We start from the raw sequence: 24,389 nt of genomic DNA, 5'->3' as shown, positions 1-24,389 counted from the left end.
TTGCCCATCTTCTTATTCCCTGTTACTCTGTCTAGGGAAGAAGGAACTCTCCTAAAAATGTGGATTATTTTGTTTTCCTAGGATGATTATTTAGACTGAGATAGAACAATTTGGAGATATTTATTTTCCCTCTGTTGTGTAACCTCATATCCAGAGGCGGCTCGGGGTTACCAGTCCCTTGATGGATAGCTATGATACCCAACTCCCTTGCTAACAATCTTGCATTTCATTGGCCTTGTCTGACATCTTTACTGGCAGTTAAATCATCCTTTCTTTCCTGGGATGGCTGATACAAGTACATCTCCCAGGCAGGGACATACTTCCCCCTGTCACTACTGTAATCTCTAGAGGTCTGCAAGGAGTGGGAGAAGCTCTCGTCTACACAGTGAAAATGAAAATACATTACCTGGTAGTGGAAAACTATATCAACTTCACGCATGATGTATTCACGTTTGGATATACTAAGCTTTCAATGAATATAGTTATCATCAAAGAAAACTTTTTCACAAAGTGAAATTAATCTGGGTGAAATTCTCTTTTACACTAAATGCGAACTAAAGCCTCGCAAATACTAGAGGATGAACATCTGTTTGCAGGAGACAGCAAATGCTGTAAAGAAATTAACCTTTACGTTCTTTGCTAACAAAGATTTGTATTTGTTCATACATTCAATTAGTACCACAGGGCAGGGACCCCATTTGCACTTTTTGAAAATACATAGAGTGCATCTGTCTTTCCTCACTGTCCTCAAGAAACCGCTGCCTCCTACTTCTGTACAGGAAGGCACTATGGTGAGAATTACAGCACACGATACGACCTTTCTTTTCTAAGGTGTATTAAATCACTTTCAATTACCCAAAAAAGTGAGCTACTTGACAGATGGCTTCAAAGCACTATGCTTCATGGTTCATTACCAGAATCTTGTAAACAGGAATAGGCTTTTCTTACCTGCCTGTGAAGATGCTGCTGAATGTCTTACTTCTGGAAATTATGATTATAAATATGATAGTGCTATTTTGTGATACAGAACTTCCAGAAACTGTTTTCCTCTTACCAAATTAGCTAAGGTGAGACTATTTTGAAATTAGATCTGGGTACAGAATTTTAATACTCTCACATTTCTAAATGTAAATCTGCCTTTCCACAGTGCCTAATGTGCTCCAGATACCTTGTCACACAAAGACTAAATGTAGAACAATGCCATTAGAACCACTCTGGATTTCCTCTAAGCAAATGGCAGAACTTACATTTCCATACATGCCTCTGCAATAACAACTGCTACACTGGGCCTTGGAAACAGCACACTTCTTGCCTAAAGCTTGATGTTGCTTTAGGATGGGTCAGAATGGGTGCTAGAATATACCAACTTTTCTTTCTGTATTTATATTAGCAGATTAAATAAGCTTACAAGAAAAATTGGAAGTAGAAGTATCCAACATTAATAATACATTAGTGCTCTGGCCGATGTTTCCAATGTGTGTTTGCAGTGGCTAAACACTATGTTCTTAGAGATTTCTTTTCACAAAACAGGTCTGAGAAGTAAAAGAAATTTAAAATCAGATGCTCGACTCTCAAATTTATAGTAGGTTTCTTGGATAAAATGGATGAGTGGTGGACTTGATGGACTTTTAGCTACTTGATTCAGGTAAACTTTTGTATAGGACAGACATTTTTGTTCTGAAAACTACAAAAATTACTATGAATCTTCCTCAGATGAGAGATTATAAGCACTTTCAACCAGCAGAAATTTTCCCTGAAGAAGTAAGTGCAGGACAGGACAATGAAAAGCTAAACCTGCCCATCATTACACTTTTTTGTTATTCAGAAACATCAAAGTTTTGAGAAAAGACTTTTTTTTTTTACAGTGTATATTTAAAAAAAAAGATAAACCTGTGTAAGACATGCAAAAGTTTTGAGATTTTTTCAAAGAATTTCTATTGGCAGAGTTTGCTTTCTTTCTTAAAATTCAAAGGACACTGTTTCACTTAACTCTTTTATCCATGCCAGTATTGTAACCCTTCTACAGGAAAATATACATTCATTCAATAATATGATATTGCCATGCAACTCTAAACCAAAACATACAAACAAGCAAACAAGAAGCAACACTGTGGAGAAAAAAACACAAGCAAAGGGTTTTGTATTGTTTTGCTTTTTATAATCCGCAAGTTTTCCATTTTAAAAAACTGCACAGGCTGGCAACATGCATTTACTGTCCACTGGGCAACAGTAACAACCACGGGGAAAGCACTTACTACGCTGTGATCATTTCTCCTACCAAAGGCAAGTGAGTACTCTTGCAAGGTCCTGTATGCCTCAAGGACTGTCCTGGCCAAAGTGCACTGGAAGGCAACAGCAGCCCTTGCCCCGGCACAGACCCTGCAGTGTTCTTCAGAACCTGAACGACATGAATGACATTATCTTGACCATGTGCTCTCCTCTGGTAAGGCAAAACGGAAAATCTTCAGTCCAAATGAAGGTGCTGCAGCATTTAACACAGAAATTAATAATCACTGCAACAGCCAACATTATTTATTTTACCTCAAGCATGATTTATTTTTAGTATTCTCTCTAAATTACCATCACTCTTCAAAGCTAACGTACTGATATATTACTGATAGCATATGACTAAATTACAGACATCTTCATGAGGAATGCTCATTGTTTTAGCAGCTGGTAGACATGGAACAGCTGGGGATTAGGTACTGAAAAAACACAGGGAACTGCTTGCAATTTCTGTGTTTGATTAGGTAAATGTTCAAGGTGACAGCAGAGAAAGAGTTAATGTTTTCTTTGAGGAAAAAAATACTTTTAGCTGCTATCAATTCAGTTTAGCAAATAGAAATGAAGAGGAGGATGACACTATGATCAAAGAATGTATTTGGAGTAGGGAGCTGGTAAACAGAGTAAAAGGATGGAAAGGAAGGACTTTTTCTGTGCCAGAGCCAGGTTCTACCCTAGAGCAGAATACCATGCAGCTCAATTAAAAGGAGCCATCCTGAAAAAAATTTACAACTACATGCATTTTTTGACTTCTATATTTCAGTCTGGCATGGACATTTCAAGTCAAAACCCTTCTTCACAGTTGGAACTCTCGTTTTCCTCGTCCTACGCCCTTCTTCCAGCCACATCTATCCACAGATGCAAAATAGTTGAACTAATTAAGTCATTCTGCTTTTAATAATTTTTTTTTTCACCTTTGTTGGCTAGTAACACACAAAGGCAGTACAATTCTTCTTGTTTACTAAATGTTGCTGCACAAAACTCTGAACAGCCACAGACAGAGGCTCCTCTTAATGTTCAGCTTAAGCATAAGGCTGCACAACACACTATCAAGTTTTTATTTCCCAGCTTCTGATTAAATATCACTGTAATCTGCAGACAGCCCGGCTGACTACCATAGGCTAACTTAAATAGGAAAAGACTACTGAGCATCAATAAGGGTGGCAGAACCTAGCCCTTTCCGACTCTGCCAGTGTCAGGCAATGCACTGCAAAATCCAGAGGAAAAGCTCAAAGGTTGCAACTTTCACGCTGTTTGCTGGGAAGAATGTGCTCTGGGAAGAGCATGTGGGCTTGTGTGGAAAATGGGTTAGTTTTTACGAAAGGCATGTAATTTTCTGGTTTTCATGAGAGACTGATTTTTTTAAACTAAGATGCAACTATGCAGAGCGTCACAGAAAGCCCCTCACATTTCTGGGTCGGGATCTCAAAAGCAACCATTGCTCTGGACTGTTGGGACAGACCCCCATGATACTTTTGCTGGGCAGAAGGGAGAGAGATTATTTATGGCGCACGCCATGAGGTACAGGCTGGATACAGAGCCTGACCTACAGAGAATCCCTACGCAGCACTATAATAGTCCACCTCAATTATAAGATTCTAACTATAAACATTTGTGGATTTTTCAGAAAAAATCCAAGCATCTGCTTCAGGAAAAGAGGAAATTATTTTCATTGTGTAAAATATTTCTAGGCCCAAATCCTCCATTCTTACACCTTACACTCCAGAAAAATTCTTGCATTATGTGTAATTAAGTCAGTACAACACCACTTTCCCAAGAAAGCTTTTTGTTTATAAGTGAAATAGCACCGCTGCAGGTCCAAAATCCAACCACCAGTAAGACAACAGCAGTGCTAGGACAAGCATAGCTGAGTTGTGGGAGTCTTCTCCAATCCTAAGCATCCCAGTAACTGTGCAAATTAAAACTGTGTATGAATACAGACCAAATCTCCTCTGCTATAAACACCTACCCTGTGCTGTTAGAAAATTCAGTTGTCACCGTTTAGGCTATTGCTTCAGAGTTTCTGTTACCTTTCCTGTGACCTGCATTATGATTTGTGTTTGTTCCTATTTGAATGGAGGGCAGCAGAATATATTGAAAAAATTAAATGGGGAGCTTGCCAAGAATTAAGTATTTTTCATGTTCTTCCCCTTCTTGGACTATAAAACAGAGTGGTAGGGACAGGACTGCTATACTCATTTTTATATGTGAGCTACAGTGTACCTGAACACCTGTCTGCAGAAGGTGGAAAGCCAGTTTATTATTCTGTTGCACCACCTAACCCCCAATGTGATGTCAATGAAAACATCGCAAAACCGTTCTACTGAAATAGGGATCATTTTTGTAAAAATGGTATTGCTTGTATCCATGTGTAGAATACTGATGCTTAAAAGACAAAATAAGAACAGGAACCACACAGCTGCTTTTTATAGGACAGTTAAATTTTTTTAGGAACTGCTTCTTAAAGGAACAATAATTAGGTTGCCTTTCTGGTTGTTTTAAAAGGATCACTTTGTCCTTCCAACCCTTCTACGTACCAGATAAATCCTCTTGGCTCTTTCACAGTGCCCTGCCCAGAGACGCAGGATAAGGAGGATTGCACTCAATCGCTCACTGCAGGGACTGCCTCATCCCTTTTCCTTCTAAGGGATTGGAAGGATGGTCAGTGGATCTACTGCTAATTTACAAAGATTAACCACTCCTCAAAAGAAGCAGGCACTAAACCACGTACGAAGAAGCAGCCTACACACTTCTGTTCTCAAGTATGAGCTTTCCTGCTTGTGCTCATCTTCTGGCCCTTGTACTGTATGTAGCAAGGCCTGTACTAAAAGTAGCAGCAGCTTTTCCGTAGGACTCTAGCAACTAAAATTAGGGCAGATATATAGCAATAAGAATGCTGGAAGTTACCCGCTGCATATACTTCTCTTGGTTTTGTGCTAAACCAATACTGTATAGAGGAAAATGTCTTAAAATCTGTGTATCATTTAAACCAAAAGCAACTTCAAATTCTAGCTGGAATGACAGAGCAACCGCTACAGAAATTCTGCTAACAAATCTCATCACCAAATACAAAAAAGAACTTTAAAACACTGGCATATATAAACAAAGAATGTGAAGCAAACGTTACCATCTAATCTTCAATAGTGAATTGTCCAGAGGCACTAAACTATCACACATAAACAGCGGCAATGTGTAGCACACAGTACTTATGTTTACCTTCTAAACACTGTAAGATACTACTAAAAATACAAATTGTCTTGAAGAAAATACACACTCCCCCAAATGGCAGGCTAAATCCTTGACAGACTCTAGAAACACAGAACAGGAATTGTTAGGAAAACATGAGTGCGTTCATAGGAACACGAGTCACTCCGTCACATCACAAATTTAGTTCCCTGTTACTTGTCTGACAGAATACCCGTGACTGTGGCTGCTCAACACAAGCAATTTAAGCAGAGGATACTTTATGCAACATTTGTGCCATCTAACTTTAAGGGGACTGATACTAATTATCTATTTCCTTCCTAATTGGTTTCCTTCCCATGGAAATAGAGCAGTAACAAATGCACAGTCTTACTATTTACCATTTAGTCCTCAGAGACCCAATTTAAGGCCAGGCTCCCACTGCACTAGGCGCTGAACAACACAGTCTAGAAAATAATCAATCCAACTCATTTCCTTAAGCGCTAAATTCACTGCATCCAGCCTCTAAGTTCATTTTTAATATATCTGCCCTGCCTTCATGCAAATATGAACTGCAGCTTCTTGTATGCTTATAATCTTTAGCTTAATCCTGCTTGTCTCTCAAAAAGCAAATCTGAGAATGTAGATACGGGATAAAAATTTCCTTAAAAACTCTGCACATCCCGCCCCCCAGGAAAATTTTCCTCAAAGGCTTTTGAGCAGGAGCCCCACGGAGCGGAGCATGGCATATGTTACTGAGAGAAGTGGGGAAGTGACAGATGTTGAAGACATCTCTGAACAACACAATTGGGTCCACAGATAGATACAACTGTATCTGATTAGGTAGACAGCTCCATTCATCTACTTGTACAACAGTCAGGAGGTCTCTAATTGTTTTGCAGATCACTTAGCAATTAATGATGCTGTTGCCCTTGGACAGATCATGCTACAGATCAATATTTTCTGGCAAAGTCAAAGCACTGAGTAAACATAATGATACTGAAGTTACTCTATTAGTAGACCCCACAAGCAAGGGTTGGGGTGGGAAACTTCTTGGACAAGAATTTATTTCTGCCACAAACAAGTATTATTTCTATTGTTGAAGTGAGTCAGACAAACCTGAATTGGAAATACAATAAATGCCAACAAAGATATCTATCTTTCCCTGACCTGACAGTAACTACTACTGTATGTTACTTCATGTAATAATTATCTCAAGTGTATCATATCTTCTTTTGCAAGTTCTCATGTCAAATAACCACAATCCTTTACATATGCCATTTCACAAAAATAAGCCTATCTAAAATTTTGCACCAAATCAGAGGCAAGGTTGGAAAAAGGAGAGGCTGCTGAGCAGACTGACTGAACAAAAACGGGAGTCTTAAAACTGGACTGGAATGATCCTATGCGGATCAAAAGTAGGGGAAAGGAGCCTGGGTTAAATTTCCCCCTTATCTTCCCAGCAATGTGTATTATGGATCTTCTTGCTGTGTAACAGCTTTGTTTTAAGAGATAATCCCCATGGCGCAATCATTAAAATTCTTTATATGGAATAGTGGTTTCTCTCATCTCAACAGACAAAAGTAGGTCTGTACAAAACAATCTGGAACTAAAGTGACCAGACTAGTAGCCCACAGTAAGCCCACGAAAGCAAGTATTTCGCATTACCAGGACTCATATTGTTTCTGCTGTTCTCTAGTGAAATTTGGTTTAGGGCACTGGGTAAGATTTGGTGTCAAAGCCAATGGTAAAGCTTCAGCCGATTACACCAGAGTGGGGATTTTACCTATTACTACCCCAGTATGAAAAATGGCCTCCAATTTCCTGGTTGGAACACATTTGAAAACCAAACCAAAATCAACTTTAATCCCATCAGAAAAAAAAAAAAGGTAAATAAAAAGGAGGGGTTTTTTTTACTGCACGCATGACTCAAAATGGTTATTGTATCTAAAAAATCACTGCAAGTAAGAACTTGCTTGGATTTCTATTGCAACTTTAAATGATAGCTTTTAAGTGCCTCAGGATAATTTTAACTGGAAAAGAACTGTAGTTTGAAAATCAATTATTTTCCGTAATAATCTGTTTCAGTTCTTTACTAACTACCCATACAGCTATCTGTGTAAAATAAATCTTATCAGCCTAGTATCAACTACCTGGGAGCAGATCAGTAAAAAAACCAGTATCTTACATACTCAGTACTATTGGTTTAACCACAAATTTTCCAGTTGTGTGATTCTATTGGCTTCACTGGGATTATGCCAAGACATAATGTGGCTTTGAAAACCTACCTGGGGTAAGACTGTCCCATCCTTTAGGAAACCTATGGAAAATCAATGCAGAGATAAAAAAAAAAAATCATTTTCAAGGTAACGTGAGGATGTAGGGACTTGGAAACTCTAATTGTGCCCCTCAATTACTCTACATAAATATTTAACCTAGAAATATTCAAACAGAGAATTTATAAAAATATTTAAAAGTCACATCTTTGTAAAACTCTTTACAGGAACATACTGAGAGGGATATTGAATAGCTTAAAAAAATATTCTAAATTAGCTAATCACCTTACTTCTCTGGATTTTTTTTATACTGCCATTTCACCCACAAGAAGTCCCCAACAGAAGCTATATTTAGAATCAGACCCTTTTCTAAAAGAGTTCTTACTACAGAAGCAGATGACAAAGGAATAGCAGAAAGGACATTACGAGGCCATGTAAGCCATCTCTCTGCCCCAAGACATGATCAGTGACAGCTCTAAAATTATTCCGGTGATGGAGGCTCCCCACACTCCTGCCATTATCAGTTCGTATTAGGACTTACTCATGCGTCTCCTTCTATTTTCAGCAAAGTTTAACTTTACCAAGACTCTTAAGGATTGGACTAAAAATCCTCCCAAACTTGGTCTCTCCTCTCCTTGGAGCTGTGATGTTCAGATCTGTGATGACAGCGTAGAGGCCATCACTGCATGCTTGAATAAGGTGCTGCAAGCCAAGAGCAGGAAGCTAGAGGAAAAGCTCCAGGTCCTCCCCGCAACCCTTTCCAGTCTCCTGCTCACAAACCCGTTCCTCTAAAAGCAGTGGCCAGGTGCCCATCCCTCAGTTACAGGCCCCTGGTATTCTGGCCAAAGAGTTTGCCTGGCCCGGACACCAAAAAGAAGCTGACTGAGGGAAGAGGCCTGCTGTTTCTAGGATTTTACTGCTGCTCATATAATTGCTTATTTTGTTTTTATTTAAACCCACCCTTGTTCCAGTGTTTAATTAACCTTACCATTAGGAAGTTTTTCCTGACGTTCAGGATAAATCTCAAAGCATTTTAAGTTTATTGATGTTTTTCCTATCTGTGGACATGGACAATCATTTCTTCTTTGCCATGTTGAAGCTACCTTTTATGTATCACTCTTTTACCTTCTCTTTTCTATGTGAAGTATCTCCAAAAGTCTTTCCCTAGGCTTATTTTGGAGCTTTCTATATGTTCTTTTCAGTCTCCTATGGATTCTCTTCAGTTTGCACAGACCTTTTTCCTGCAGGGAAGTGCCCTGCCTTTGCACAGGTACTCCAGAGGAGATCCTACCCATGCTGAGTAGATGTAAATCCCAATACATCTCCTGCCTTTTTGGTAATAGCCTGCCTTCGTTCTTTGCAAACGCTCTATTTCCCAGATACCTTTCTGAAAAACTGATTCTTGGAAACTCAGCTCCATTATATCTTCAGGGCAGACTTCACATCTGCTATTAGTAAAATCTTAAGTTACTGATTTAGAATTAAAAACAAATCTGCATTTTATCATTTCCATGGCTTAACTTTTATTTTTTCATTTGTTTCTATCAATCGAAGATTTTTAAAAGCTGTAATTTAACATTTTCTTTATTTTCATGCTACAATTGCTGATTTTAGTTCAGACAAAAACTACAAACAATTTTATAATCCTAAGGTATTTTATGCATTGTGAAGACATAATACATTATACTATGTGATTATACACAATTCAGCTGCTTGTGTATTTGCAGAAAAATCAGCTAGCTGTGCTTATCCTTCTTCATTCTTCAGAAGCCTATGACATCGAGAATTATGCATATAAATTTTAAGTTTGCTATACGCTAAATTATACTCGTTCCACATCCGCTTTCTCTTAAGCACATTAAAAAACAAGATGTTGTGGCTTAGCCCCAGCCGGCAACTAAGCACCACACAGCCGCTCGCTCACTCCCCCTTCCCCCAGTGGGACAGGGGAGAGAATTAGGAAAAAACCTCATGGGCTGAGATAAACACAGTTTAATAGGACAGCGAGAGAGAAAGAAACAACGATAAAAACAATAATAATCCCGACAAAGGAATGTACAGGAACAAGTGATGCCCAATACAGCCATTGCTCACCACCCAGTGATCGACAGCCCATCCCCGAGCAGCGATTTCCGCCCCCCGGTCAACTCCAGTTTATGTACTGGGCATGACATCGTATGGTAGGGAATATCCCTTTGGCCAGCCTGGGTCAGCTGTCCTGGCCGTGTCCCCTCCCAGCTCCCCGAGCGCCCCCAGCCTCCTTGCTAGCAGGCCAGCACGAGAAGCTGGACTGTCCTTGACTACTTACAGTAGTCAAAAACATCAGCACCTTATCAACAGTTTCTCATCCAAAATCCAAAACACAGCCTCACACTGGCTTCTGTGAAGAAAACCAGCTCTATCCTGGCTGAAACCAGGACACAAGAGAATACACAAATACCAATTAATTTAAATAAAGAGTATGAAGTCAGCAAAATTTTTTTCTGCAGTTCACACTTTGATGTACGCTTTCTAGTCTGCAGCTTTTTTGGTAAAAGATGATTTGGAAGCAATTAAATAGGTAGACAAGCTGTTAATGGAGGCTATTTTATCAGTAACAAAGCATGAAACGAGTTTTTGAGTCAAATATATCCTTAAACATGACCAACAGACATTCATAAAAATACTGATTTCTCTGGACTGATTTCTATGGACTGTCACAGCTTTGGTCTTGATTTATTCCACAGTGTTAACACAGGTTTGTCCTGGTGGACACTGGCATATCACATCAGGGTATATACTGAGTCAGAATGCACACAACTCCGTTTTATCTTGAAGAGACTAAACATACTGAAAAAATGTAAGTGATTTTGAAGAGTGCAGGTCACAAATATATATATGTATGTTTTTTAATAATACTATGTTTAAGGTTATTGCTTGAGTCACTGTTTATTCTTGCTGGACATATATAACCTTTTTCAGGCACTTTGTCAAAGCAAATCCCCAAGGCTGCTGTAGAAGATCAACAATTTGCCAAAGCACCAACTAAACCAGGAGGTTCCAGCTCACAAGAATCCTGGTTATTATACACTTGACTAAGTCATTGGACAGTTGGGAACTGAGCATGATTTTCAAACAAGAGCAAAATAATCTAGCTAGGATTGACATCCACATACTGAGAGTGGGAATGACAGCACTGCTGTCTTCCTCCGTGGTAAGAGAAAGATTATGAGTAGGAAATCTGTATTGGAGCATAACATTAAAATTGATAACAGCAAAGAAGCCACAGACCTATTCCAAGTGTTGGAATGAATCCAAGCAGAATTTGCAAAGGAAACTCGCAGTAACTCTCAAACACTCCACAATATGTCTTAAGTGTTTGATCAAAAACCTTACAGTCATTACTGTTTCTCATTTTGAGAATAAATTGCAAGATCTTGGCAAATACAGAAAATGACAATTTTCCCTCATATAAAGTAAGTCCGAGGAATTCAGGAAACTTACTTTCTAACAAGGGTTTCAGGCAGGAAAATGATAATATATCTATATTGTTTTCTGTTAATAATCAATGTTTCATTGGTTTATCTGCAGCCTCTACAGGGCATGCTGGGTTGAAAGCTATTCAAGGAGAGTAATTGGCTCTGTGGCTCATAAGATGAGACAGATTCTTTCACTTTCAGGTCTCTTGTGTACATTTTGATCCAGGTTGCTGGTGAATAATAAAAAAAAAAACACCTTCCAATATATATGACACTAATTCTCAGCTGACAAGGATTTATATCACATAAATAAAACCCATCAAAACTGGGTTGGCAAACTTGCTGGCAGTTTCAAATGAAAGCCAAGAATTAATTGGACATAGAGACAAACAATTTTTCCATTCCGAAGACAAATTCCGGCAAGTCAAGGTTGAGTTACATTTAACATTGCCTAGGGGATTTTCATTTCTGGGAGTCTTTGCCTGGGACTTATAATAAAAACTAGGGAGCGCATCCTAGAGGTCTATTTTAGTGAGATTTTTATACGATGTCCATCACCAGGGTAGTTAGTTGATATATGTGAACCATGGGGCTCTTCTGATTCAGATGGTCCATTATTCATAGTAATGACTCTCCCAGATTATATGCACATAGAAGCAAATCTCACCCCCTTCTTACAGAAAAACATCCTTTCCTGAATTTGGCCCAGTCAGAGGAGAACAATTAAATCCTGTATTTGTTTTACTATCTGGCAGTTCTGTGGAGACATCTACCTAAATAAAAATTGTAACTTCTCAGGCCTTTTTCAAAGAAGAGAATTTTTGCTTTATTTAGAGGGTAAGTTCACCTCAGTAGACCTCTAGTCTAAAATCTTGCCCTTCCAGATAATTAAGAACAAAGTCACACCAAGATAGCTGTTTATTTATTCCAAAAACATATTGACAAATTCAGGCTATTTCAGATCGACGAGGGAGGGCATCCCAAAGCCAATGAACCCACACAGAACGATCACTGCAAATGGTATATTCTACTTTAAACTCTTCCTGAATTTTGCAAACCCTTTTTGTATTTGAAGACACATATAGTAGAAGAAAGTGTTCAGCAGGCATACCAAATGAGGAGAGGATAAACCTAAGGCACACCCAGCACTACTAAGTGACAAGTATCTCTAGAAATTCAGCACAGAAACATGTAAGCATCAAGCCTGGCTTTACCAATCTTTAGAAGGAGAGACAGGAGGCCACAGGACAGGACTCTCGGCTTGGTCTGCTCTAATACAACCCTTGACAGAGGAAGCGTCAGGAGAAAGCAAGCCAGCTGCAAAGGATGGGCTATATATAAATAACTGAAGCTCAATGGACTGTGGCCTCCAGATCTCTCTAGAGATCTGCAAGATAGCTGTATTTATAGAACGCTTTTGCTATTTCCAACATTTCTTATTGGCTTAGAAAACCCCAAAAATCCAAAGTCAATGCAAATTATTATACATAACCAAGAAAAAATGAAAAGTGAGTTCTGAAGAGCTCCCTGCTTTATCAAGCTTTCCACTACCACGGTATAAGACAGCAGTGTATGCTGTCCCTCTGCCCCCCACACCTGCTGGAAGATGGCAAGCTTGCATTTTAAAATCTGCTGCAAAAGTAGCACAGAATGTACATAAAAAATGAGAAATAACACACAAACAGATGAGTCATATGTAAACTCATGAAATTATGGGAATCATCCATTCATTATTTAATAGGAATGAAACTATGAGAAAATCCAGAGTGCTCTAAAATCTAAAGGGTCTAAGGCTATCATTAGGGTAACAGTTATAGTAAAAGCTATAAATACAGAATTATTTGGCGCTGTGAACTCCTATAAATGTGCTTGGTAATTTTACATTATTTTAGATACCACCCAGGTTGTCATTTCTTCTTCTACTGCAGAAGAAATAATTATTCTACATCTTCAACTTGATATTGTGTTAAATTTTCGAAGATGTGCATCTTTTCTCCCATACCATTGCCTCCTTTTGCATCAAGAACCACTGGTAACATGTCCAAATCATCCTAATCTCTTCCACTTATTGCCTTAACATATCATACCATAACGCCTTACACAAATTCAGTAGCTGTAAAACTGGCGTGCTGGAACCTTTGCTGGTTTTCCAAAAAGATTCTCCATTCCGGCTTTCCTCACCTGTCTCTTGCATCCACCTGCTCTCTTTCAAGAAAGTGCTACCTTTAAATAAATGAAAAACAGTAGTTTTATTCTTATTTCCCTGCACTTCCTATCAACCTAAAAGTATTGACCAGCAATAGGATCTTCAACTGGCTACTGAAGGACACAAAGTCCTCAAAATCGACTGGAAATTCAAAAGCACCCAATACTCTTCAGAATAGAGCGGCATCTTCTTGTGTCCATGCTGGGCAGCAAGTAGGTATTTATAAGCGCATTCTACCAAACGAAGATGAGGGCAACAGTAATATTTAATACATTATGTGTGAGACTAAGACTCAGGTGTGTTATTCTTTCTTTTCTAATACTAAAGTCTATGATTAACTTCAGATACTGGAGGAAGGACATAAATTGATACAAACTGAACAGGAATCTTTCACCATCAAAACATAGGATGACAGAAGATGCAAAAGCAGGAATGAAATTACTAAATAGCTTTATAGAATTCCTCTAAGAACAAACAAGAGCACAGGACACTAAAATGCATACAGCTAAACAGAAAATGTAATACAAGTTTAAAATAAATGAACCTATTCACAATACACCTAATCAATAGAGCCTGCAGTTTTTATGATCTGATTAGGAGTCCACAAGCATAATCACTCATCTAGCATAGGTTAATAGAGACTCCTGAAAAGAGCTCCAGATCTGTAACTTTACATCAACTAATAATTCAAACAACCCACCTACTTTATTAAAGTTGACTCATCGGCAAGGCTGCAGCTTGTGCTAATGAGGATAGAACGCAAAAGGGAGAGAAAATTATCTGAAAAGAATGAAAATCATGGGCCAGGAGGAAGGAGGGAGAAAGAAAAGCAAAATGGTTAGTGTACAAGGCAAAAATCTACCATGAAGTAAAATTAAACTCTTGTCTGGGAGAAAAGCAATTTAGCTTTATGAACAGCTGCCTCACAGAGGGTCAGGCGTATGAGCAATTAAAATTAAACAAGTTGATTTTAATATGCCTTAGTAAATGTGATTGATCTCACAGAGTTGCTGTTGACTGTACATCAAGAAACAATTTAAGATCCAGTTTAAAACCAAGTTTATAATCCTCGTTTAATGGATTTTAGCACCTTAGGCAGTACAGTGTTGTAAAAATTATGAAAATGTACCCTGTCTCTGTGTAATCAATAAAGCTTCCCACGGTAGGATTGGTTCAGTTCCAGGGACTCCTCAGCATGCCTGGCCATGCTGTGTCCGTAGAATTCCAAGTAAGTCATCTATCATTATTTCTATACACAGGATTCATCAGACACCTCATCCTTCAGCTTATTAGCACTGAAGTCAGCCAAACAATCAACTCAAAAGGTCACCTTTTAACAAATACATAGTGAGACCAAAACATACATCAAAACCTTAAAAGATATATGTCAAAATATAGTTGCAGGGATGGATAAAAGACTGATGGAGACATTCAAGATGCAAACTACAAAGTGCCTACAAATGGGAACTGGGAGAATTCATTCTGGTTTACCAGATGAAGTCTAAAATGGCAGGTTAAAAAACAGGTCACTCATTAGACAGGAGAAGAAAATTCCACCTCTCTGACCATCGAAACTCTTACACTACTGAAATTGTGATCTCTTCAAATTCTAGGATGTTTTACTTAAAATCTTTAAGAAGGACAACAACCAGTTGGGGACTCCAGATCTTTTTCTATTTAAACAGGTTTGGATAAGAATGTGATAACCAGGTTCATAAATTCTGTATCTAGATAAGTCTACTTCCTTTTGGTCCTATCCTTAAAGATGTTCCACAGTGCTTTTCCTCGAAAAAGGAAAGAGTAGCCCTACCGAGTAGATCCAAGGTTTCCAGCAGTACTAACAATGAACATTTGGTGAAGAATATTAAAATGACGGCTGGCATGCAGTGATATTTCTTTGAATTTTTTTTTAGACTTGAGCAAATTACATCATGGACTTCATTGGCTTTTGTACTTCATAGCCTTGCATACAGTTTTCTTCCATAAATTCACCACTTTTTGAAAATAAACCTTCATTATTTGGTCTGTGGGGAACCACTCTACATACTGTCTCATTTGTGGTCCTTTAAGTTCTTGTAGTGGAAGAACCAATGAATGCTTATTGACTTTTCACCCTCCTCTCCATGCTACTTCATGGTCTTCCCTTGGTCTCTTTTTCCAGGCTGAAGAGTGTTGGTGTACATATTCACATGGGTTAAAGGCTGTTCCATATGTTTGATCATCTCTGCAATCCACCTCTGAGTATTTTTTCAAATTTACATTATTCCTGTGAAATAAAGGGACTAGAACTGCATACAAAGTTCAAGAAGCACAGCATGGATTTATACCATCATGCAATAATCTCCTCTGTTTTGCTTTTTCTTATTTCTTTATAACTCCCAACATTCAATTTGAATAATTAAAAGCAAAGCATTGGACTTAATAACAAAAAGGTTCAACTGTTAACATGAATTAATTGTGCATGTGGCACTTCAGGACATGGTTTAGGGGACATGGTGGCACTGCATTAATGGTTGGACTTGATGATCTTGAAGGTCCTTTCCAACCTTAGTGATTGTGTGAATTCAAATGGTCAGATTCACTCTAAGCTGCTACATCGGACTGTCAACTTCTGAATCACAAGACATGGCCATTACGTTTAGCTTGAAGATCACAGCAATAGCCTGCTGCATTGCCAAAAAGCCAGTGAACTGCAGAGTTGTCAAAAGTACAATCCAGTTTACAAAAGAACTAGGCAGGAAAGTGCCCATTATTTTTGTTTTGAGGAGGAAAAAGATGGCGTAAAATTAGACTTAATTCAGCTGAAAACCCATCCGTTGGGAAATGGAAACAGCGGAGGAGATGCTCACACAGTCATTTATGGGGTAACGTATCCCTTAAGCAAAATATGACTACTATATTTTCCATACAGACAACTGCAAATGAAAAAACGTTGCCTACATAAAAATCAAATCAGGTGGTTGGATGAATTTTTAAAATAGTACTTTAGGCCATTAAAAACCTATGCCTTGAGCTCCAGTTTTTTTTGGCACTACTACTCTGTTTTCCCTAAGTACCTGGAGAAAGTGTGGTACACAATATAGGTTTTACTATCTTTCCTGCTCTATTTTGTTTCCATCATAATGCTTGCCTGCTACATAGTCCCTTAGATCACAGTTATTTGCAATTTGATGAGGTACAAAGAAAATGTTATTTTTGCATCCGTGCTTTCTTACTTATATTTGAATATTAGGGAGCATATGCTAAGGTCATTCTGAATTAGCTTTTAGAGCAACATACAATCACCATCCATGGACTATCTGCGCATATTTCCCTAAGGTCCTGGAAGACTGTACTGAGTCCTGTGCTGCACTGGCAGCCCTTCTACCAGTGGCTGAGCTAGCTGATGTATAGCTAAGCTTGGGAATGTCTACATGGACTTGAATTAGCAGTGAAGACATACATTCAGACTCTGAATTGCCAAGCTAGATTTTAAGTACCTGCATGGCATTAATATAACCTGAGACAGATAAGGAAAATAAATTAGGAAGCTTTGGGAGAATTCACTAGAAGGAAGTACTTCCACAGGAAAAACACACAGACTGGACTTCTTGTACTTGATACTTAGCACATATAAACAAACATCATCTATTTGAAGACTGAGTGAGGACTAACAGTCTGGTATTACCACAAGAAATTAAATCTAACTTGGCATTTATCAGTGGCATTATACGCATGCATACATACATCTGTATATTTATACACTCACATACATACATAACACACTGTATGCCACTGACAATATACATATATTTTCTAAGTAGTTAAATATATATTAGATCAGTAATTTAGTAATAGTTTCACATATAATGAAACGCTCTCTATGCATTTCAGTGACTACGCACTAAATGCTAGTCACCATTAGTTACTAGCAGGAGATGCAGGGAATGGCACTGGAGCGTCTGTAAGTTTTTACCAGTTCTCCTGCCATTTTTACCAGTTCTCCTGCCAGAAGCACCACTAGAAAGGGGCTGGGGAAGGGTCTGCACTTTTCTCAAGCAGACTTGCATAAGGCAAAAGACTTAAGGAATGACATATAAGAATACTCCAAAGACAAAACTCACTAGCTGGAACAACTCCACTCTTATTCCCTGAAAAGTCCACAGTTGCAGCAGAGGAGGACTGTAAGCTGAAAGGGATGCAAAAGACAGCAAATTAAAAAATTGTGTTTGAAAGTGAGAATAGTCTTCTACGGTACACTGCAATCGCTCTCTGGAGATCTATTTCTTCCAATACATAGAACTGTCCTCTTGTTGCTCTACGTATTCCTTTCATCATTCTCCCTCTTTTTCCCTGCCTTTTGCACCTATATGAGTCCTGGGACACTAAAGTCCTAAACTAGGAATCAAAGCTGGAAGTCTGAAGTTTGGTAGTCGAACGCTAACCCCAATGCCAAATGATCCTGATCAAAAGAGCTGAAAAAGTTTGCTTTGTTTCACAAATTCCATTCACAAAATGGAATTCAATCCATACTTTATCAGTCTAACTGCAATTGGATTAAGCAGACTTGATCATGGAGTCCTAAACCTTCAAAATTCCAAATGGTCACACAGATTAATTGCTTTACTAAGGAAAAAAGTGCCAAGGAAGACTATTCAGGAGAGGGTTTTTTATATATATATATATATATATATATATAAAAAATATATGTTTATGCATAAACATTTGTAATATTAGCACTTAATTACAGTACTCTTTTTTCCTCATGGAAGCATAGAAGCTACTGGATGTCAACGATAATTCCTACTCCTTATTCTTGTCTTTAAAATATTAAACCTCCAAATAGCAAAGAAATGCGTGTGAGTATCTAGGTGATGAGAAAAAGATGTGGCCTTATTGAAGACAAAGGGACAGCCAAGCTGTTAAAAGTGAAATTATAATCAAATTGTTTGGAGGACTGATGCAGAAGTAAATGTTTTATTGATAAAACAACTAGTAATACTGCTAGATAAAAAGTTCATTTGTTCTTTCAAAAATCTGCTTTTTGTTGTTTCAAAAATCAAGACAGTTATTTGGAATTGGATTCTGCCACCACATAATTTACAGCTTTTTATAGAGGAAAAGAGCAGCATGTAAACACTTCACTATTAAATAGCCTGTTACACAGATAAAGAGCAAATAAAAGAACACTACTGATGTAAGATTAAAGGCAAACATGAAGCTTGAAGAAAAACCCTTCTGACACAGTGCCATTGGGACCTGAAAAATCAACCAACAAACCAAACAAAAAAAAATTCCCACCTTCAGTTTTCAAAGAAAACGTAACTAGCACCAACATTGCCTTTGGTGTTTTACTAGTTATCATCACTAATACCCTTCTTTTGGGAAAAAAAAGAGAAAAAGAAAAAAGAAAAAAAATTTAATAAACCATGCCCAGAATTCAGCTCAGCAGCTTTTTGCCTTATGCTACCTCTCCAGAAATATGAAGTGACTTTGCTCAGGGCAAGAATCTACATGCAAGTGTAATTTGGTTCATCTCCATCTGAGCTTACATACAATGAAAATGCACGTGAAGGAAGACCACGAATTCTCCTCTATATCACTTATTTTATTGTACCGCTGCATACCTGTCTTTTTCTTTTTAGTGGAGAAATCAAAGTGAACCTTTCATGTGTGACTGGAGACCTGAATACTAGGTAAGAAAAAAAAAAATCTCTTCTTGGATAAAAGCTTGTTTTGCTTTCCCAACAATCTAAATGTCCCTTCCATATCTTTTATATCTCAGACTAAATAGCACCTGTGTCCCCTTCCTACTTTGTCTACTTTGAAAATGGTGTGATTTTGCTTTATGAAATGAAAAGTTTCTGTTATGAAGACGAAGTATCTCTCAAATCAAGCAATCCAAAAATGACTTATCTCCCTGTGCACCTTTTGGCACCCCAAACACTCTGATATTCTTGGGTTTAATCTGATTCTTCACTTCGTCCTATATTTGTCACAGAACAAGTTATTCTTCTAACAGAAGATATTGAAAGGTCGGAGATATTATCCTATTTACTGTGCCACAACTTTTTTTTTTTTTCACAGCTGCAGATTTCGTTTTACCAGACTTAGCTCTCTACTGTTCTTTTATCAGAGCATTCATCACATATTGTTGTCCGGAGTCATAGGCAAAAAGCTCTGGTTTCTTGTGATAATTTCATAATAATGAAATGGATCCTGCTGAGAAACGTATCAGAAGTAGATGTTTTCAGGACCTCATATCTCCAACCTGTAGGAGATCTGGTTCAGTATTTCTCTATAATTACTGTAATCTATATAAAAATCACACATTAAAAGCAGTGATAAGAGAGAACACAAAGAAAAAAAATATTTAAATAGGAAAAAATGGCTGGCCAAGATAAGAAACTGTTCTCATGCTCACCCAGTTAGGCAGCTTTAACAGTAAATGAGATTTTTGAGGGGTAGAAGAAAAAGCTAAAGTTCACAGCAGAGTGTAGGATTCTTTCGGAAAAATCTAGCTTGAGGCAAGGAATTTATCTTCAATTACCTATTTAATCCTTTAGTCAGAGTTTTGGCTGCCATTATTACACAGAACTCCAGGAATAACTGAGATTTCAACAACTCTTTAATGATAATCCTCTGTGAGAAGAGAGAGAGTAACTTCTGACCCTTACCGTAGTCATCATCTTTTACGGGCGAGCCTCCTCTCAGTTTCATGAAAGCATAAGAGGCATGTTAGAGGCCACAAAGCTCCTTGAAACTTATTCTAAAGTCAATATCACCATTTGAAAATTTACCTTCAAAAACATTTTAGCAGTATTTCAAAGGACAGCAAAGCTTTAGAGATGATGATTTATGCTTTCCTGAAACGGTGTCACAGATACATACCTTCCCTTAAAGCGGTATGAAAAATTCTCAAATCTTCACAATATCCAAAACAGTTACCCTGTTTTTTCCATGAGTCTCTCATATATCTCATTTTGTATTTTTCTCTATCTTCATCTCTTAATCTCCATGTACCTCTGCCTCCCTAGTTCTTCTAATTGTCTTAATTATACATAAAGAAAAGACATTACAATGTTCTTTTCATGCAAAATCACTCTTATGTTCAAAATTTAAAGGTAATTACATCTCACAATTTCATTTGCTTTAGTATAATCATGGAAATTGAGTTATGAATTTAGGTTTTAATAGTTCCTTTCTCCCCACTCAAGCTTTCTCCTGATGAAATACTGCTACAAACATCCTAAAAAGAATCCCTATATTTGCTCTAATTTTGTATTGAAGACAAGGTTGGGTATCCTTCACTAATTTTCTTCCTTTTTTATTTCCTTCTACTGAAAGAAATAAATCTCCAAAAACCTGCGCTTCTTTGCATCCCCATTCAGCTACTAAAGAGTGGGTCTTGGTCTACAGCTTCCCTTTTGTGTACTTCATCCACTTCCAATAAGCAGCAATAGCTATATATTTAATATTTAACTTTTTTTATCTCTGGAAGAAGGAGAGGGAATGTTACATGTTATTTAGATGAGCTGTAACACTGGCCAACCAGTGACTAAAAATAGACAAGTGAAATGAAAATATCACAAAACTTAAAGTGCAGAATACTATTTTTGGCCTAAACCTGCACATTTCCCGTTGCGTTTAGTAGGAGCAAAAAGCCTCCTCTGTAAAAACATGACGTGTACCCCACTGAGCACCATTTCCAGCCAATGCTTTCATACATCTCAATTCAGTGAGCTAAACTTTGCAAGTTAGGGCCTTAAGGAGCCAAAGAAAAGAAAGAAATCAGTTCAGTGAAAACAGAGTTAATATTAATCTATTTCTTGCTTAACTTACACAAACTGAAAAACTGTTGGCAAGGTAATGCCTCTTAACTCATCTACTTGGCAAACTTACACTTTTTGGTTAAATGAAGGAGCGCTCTCGCTTGCAAGTCTACTTGCAAGAAACTTGCCAACTCTTCGTTGTAAGTCTGTTCATTCTTTCATTATCAGAACTCTGGAGAAGCGCTATTTTAAATTGCGCAACTCTCTTTCAGAAGAATTGCAACTGTATTGCTAAATTACACACTTGCAATGACTTTTTCAGCGCTACAGTAGTTTGCTGAAGTAGGAGCTCTTCATTAACTATTGGCAGTGAAAAGAATCTATACTGACAAAACACAGGCTTGTTTCTTTTAATTAAATACACCTTTTGAAGTAATTAGCCTTGAATGTAAGAAATACTCATTGGTACTCATGCACCAAAACAACTAGCAATAACAGTCTGTATTTCTACTGCACCTTCCAATTAGCAGCAGTTAACTAACTATTTAAATAAAGTAATTAATAATGTTTCATATAATCCAGGAGGAAATGCATATATTTTTCTGTACTTCTCATTATAAATATAAGATTTCATACTAGTGGTTTTTTACCTACATAAAATTTTCATGTTTCCTTTTCAGAAAAAAAATTCCGTATGTAAAAAACATTTAAATACACGCCCCCCCCCAACAATTTTAAACTGGAAAAAAAAAAGTTTTGGATTTCTGTCATCTAAGTTTGTTGGTTTCAGACACTTCTCTAGCTTGCAGGCATTAGCATTAAAAACACAAGCTGCCCACTAGCCACTTGAAAAATCAGTTCAAGTCAGAGCTCATAGCTATGACAGAAATTTATTTAATTCATTCAAATGCAGATAGTGCTGTGAAGTTGTGTGTTGTTCCCCAAGACTATTAAGTCTGGCTGCAAAATGGTAATATTATATGTGTTTCAAACCAGACAGTCTCCCCTGAAGGACAGTTTTTATAACAAAGTCACTAGACTTCCAGGCCTTTGCCTGCAAGCTCCTCTGACATCTCACTTCGTTTGATCTGGGAGTGGGCAAGCCACGCTGCCTAGCGGCACTGGAGTTTTTAGAACATTGCAGTGTTCTGGGTACTGAGCTACACCTCCATCCTCCCTCACTGTGGTGTTGCAAGCTCATTAAAGGGAGACCCTCACAGTGAAGAACCAGCCAGTGGGTCTCCTGAGCAGGATTCCACTGATGGATAAGGACAGGACTGACTCAAGTGAAAGCAAGTATTTGAGCTCTGGCCAGGATGCCACCCTCGAGCTGAGCCAGGTACGTTTGGCTGAAAGTAGTACCAACTACTGGACGGAGATGCTTGTTCAGAGGCAGTTAGAGGGTTAAAAGCAACAAACAACTTTGAATTAACTTTGCAGTGAAGATACGTGAATCATGGCAGACAATACCAAGTATCTTTAATAACAGAACCAGCTACAGAGCTGCTTTTTTTGGATCTGAAGACCTGTATCTGCGTGAACCATGGCCAGCAAGCCTATGCAAAAATTGAAGGTGAGTGATTAAGAACACAGAAGTTGCCTTTGATTGTAACAGGAGTAAGGGAAACAAACATTATTTTGGTTCAGCAAAGACAGCAATGTAAATTACAAAGATGAAGGTATTACAGCAGTGCTACAAAACACAGAAGATGGATTTTCTTAAAGGCAACCAGCTCCTCTGACAAAACCCATTCTTAGCAGATAGGCTCTGGATATCCTTTGGTGCAGCCTGGTTCCTGCCTTCTGCTTATACCTACAATAACTTTTTTAGGAATTTGCATGGAAGAAAGCAATTTGACCATTGGATCAAAGTAGAACTTGGTTTAAAGAACACTTTGGGTTTCAAGTTATTTTCATTTACTACTCTCTCCTTTTCAGACATCCACTGAAACCCATCTTTAACGCTATCCATAAAGGACACTGTTGTTGACTCACAATACCTTATGTAGTTACTAGACAAGCCGAAGTTTTTACATATAACACTGCATTAACTCAGCAGACGTTCTCCTCATCTATGTCTACCTTAAGAGTCTGTACAATTAAAATGGGTGATAAATGATAATATGATAAATGCTAATGGTTTGTGAACAATTCCCTTAACACATAATGAAGACAATTCTGTGAGGAATTAAAGCAAAATGAAACCAAAAATACGCTTCAGCTAATTAAGAACTTCTTAATTATGCTCATTTTACTTGGAAAAAATAGGTACCAAACAACATTAACTTCTTATATGAAAGATATAAAGGACAAAATTCAATTGATACACATTCAATTAAATTTCAGATTAGAACATGCTACTTTATACAGCAAGCCTAAATCTACTGAACAATTTAACCAGTTAATTTATAAAGTCCTTAAATGCAATAAAAACAATGGTTTATACCACCATGAAATCAAGACTGCCTACACCATTAAACTCCACATATATTTCTACTTCAACAGAAAATGAGACACATTACTGAAACAATAAAGAGATAAGCAAGAGTATTACAATGTATTTGTCCAGTACTAACCTGACATTTTTAACGCAGCTCATTAATGATTGATTTCTCTACTTAAAGTAGTCATTTCACTGAATTAACATAGAAAATAGTGCAGGTGCCAATTCATCATGATTCTTCTTGCAGAATCTCCACTTGGAGCTCATTGCCATGCTCTGCTGTGCTGAGAGCTCAAAGCAGAAAACACACTTCTCAAAGGCAGATTTTACAATATAGCAGCACGGGAGGAAGGCTGCAGTCATACATGTAAGTGGAGAAATGAAAAATGTTACAAGTGCTTATTGCAGCAAATCTCGAACTTTTTCAGCTTGTTTCAGTGCTTCCTCCCTGCCCTTTTTCCAGTGGAGGTGCAGAGATGTGCGTAGTCTCGAGACAACCAGGTCACTTCTCCTGGCAGAGAGCAGTTTCCTCAGCCACAGACCATTAGCACCAGGGACCATGGACCACAGACCACATGGTTTACCAAAGTTACTACAGCTCTCTAGGGTCCCTGAGACCAAAGACTGAAAATCTTTGGCCCAGCAGAAGCAACTTCCTCTTAGCTTAACAATTAGGGATAGTCATATCAGCACATGGTTTTGCTTGCGTTTCTAGAAATACTGTAATAGCTCCTCTCCAGAGATGAGGCTGGTTAGTGGTAGCATGATTCCGATTGCAAGAGAGTAAAT

Source organism: Phaethon aethereus (assembly GCF_964289735.1).
Source record: "Phaethon aethereus genome assembly, chromosome: 4".
NCBI classification, from domain to species: Eukaryota; Metazoa; Chordata; class Aves; order Phaethontiformes; family Phaethontidae; genus Phaethon; species Phaethon aethereus.
The sequence above is the reverse complement of the archived record's forward strand: the minus strand, read 5'-3'. Positions refer to the sequence as shown.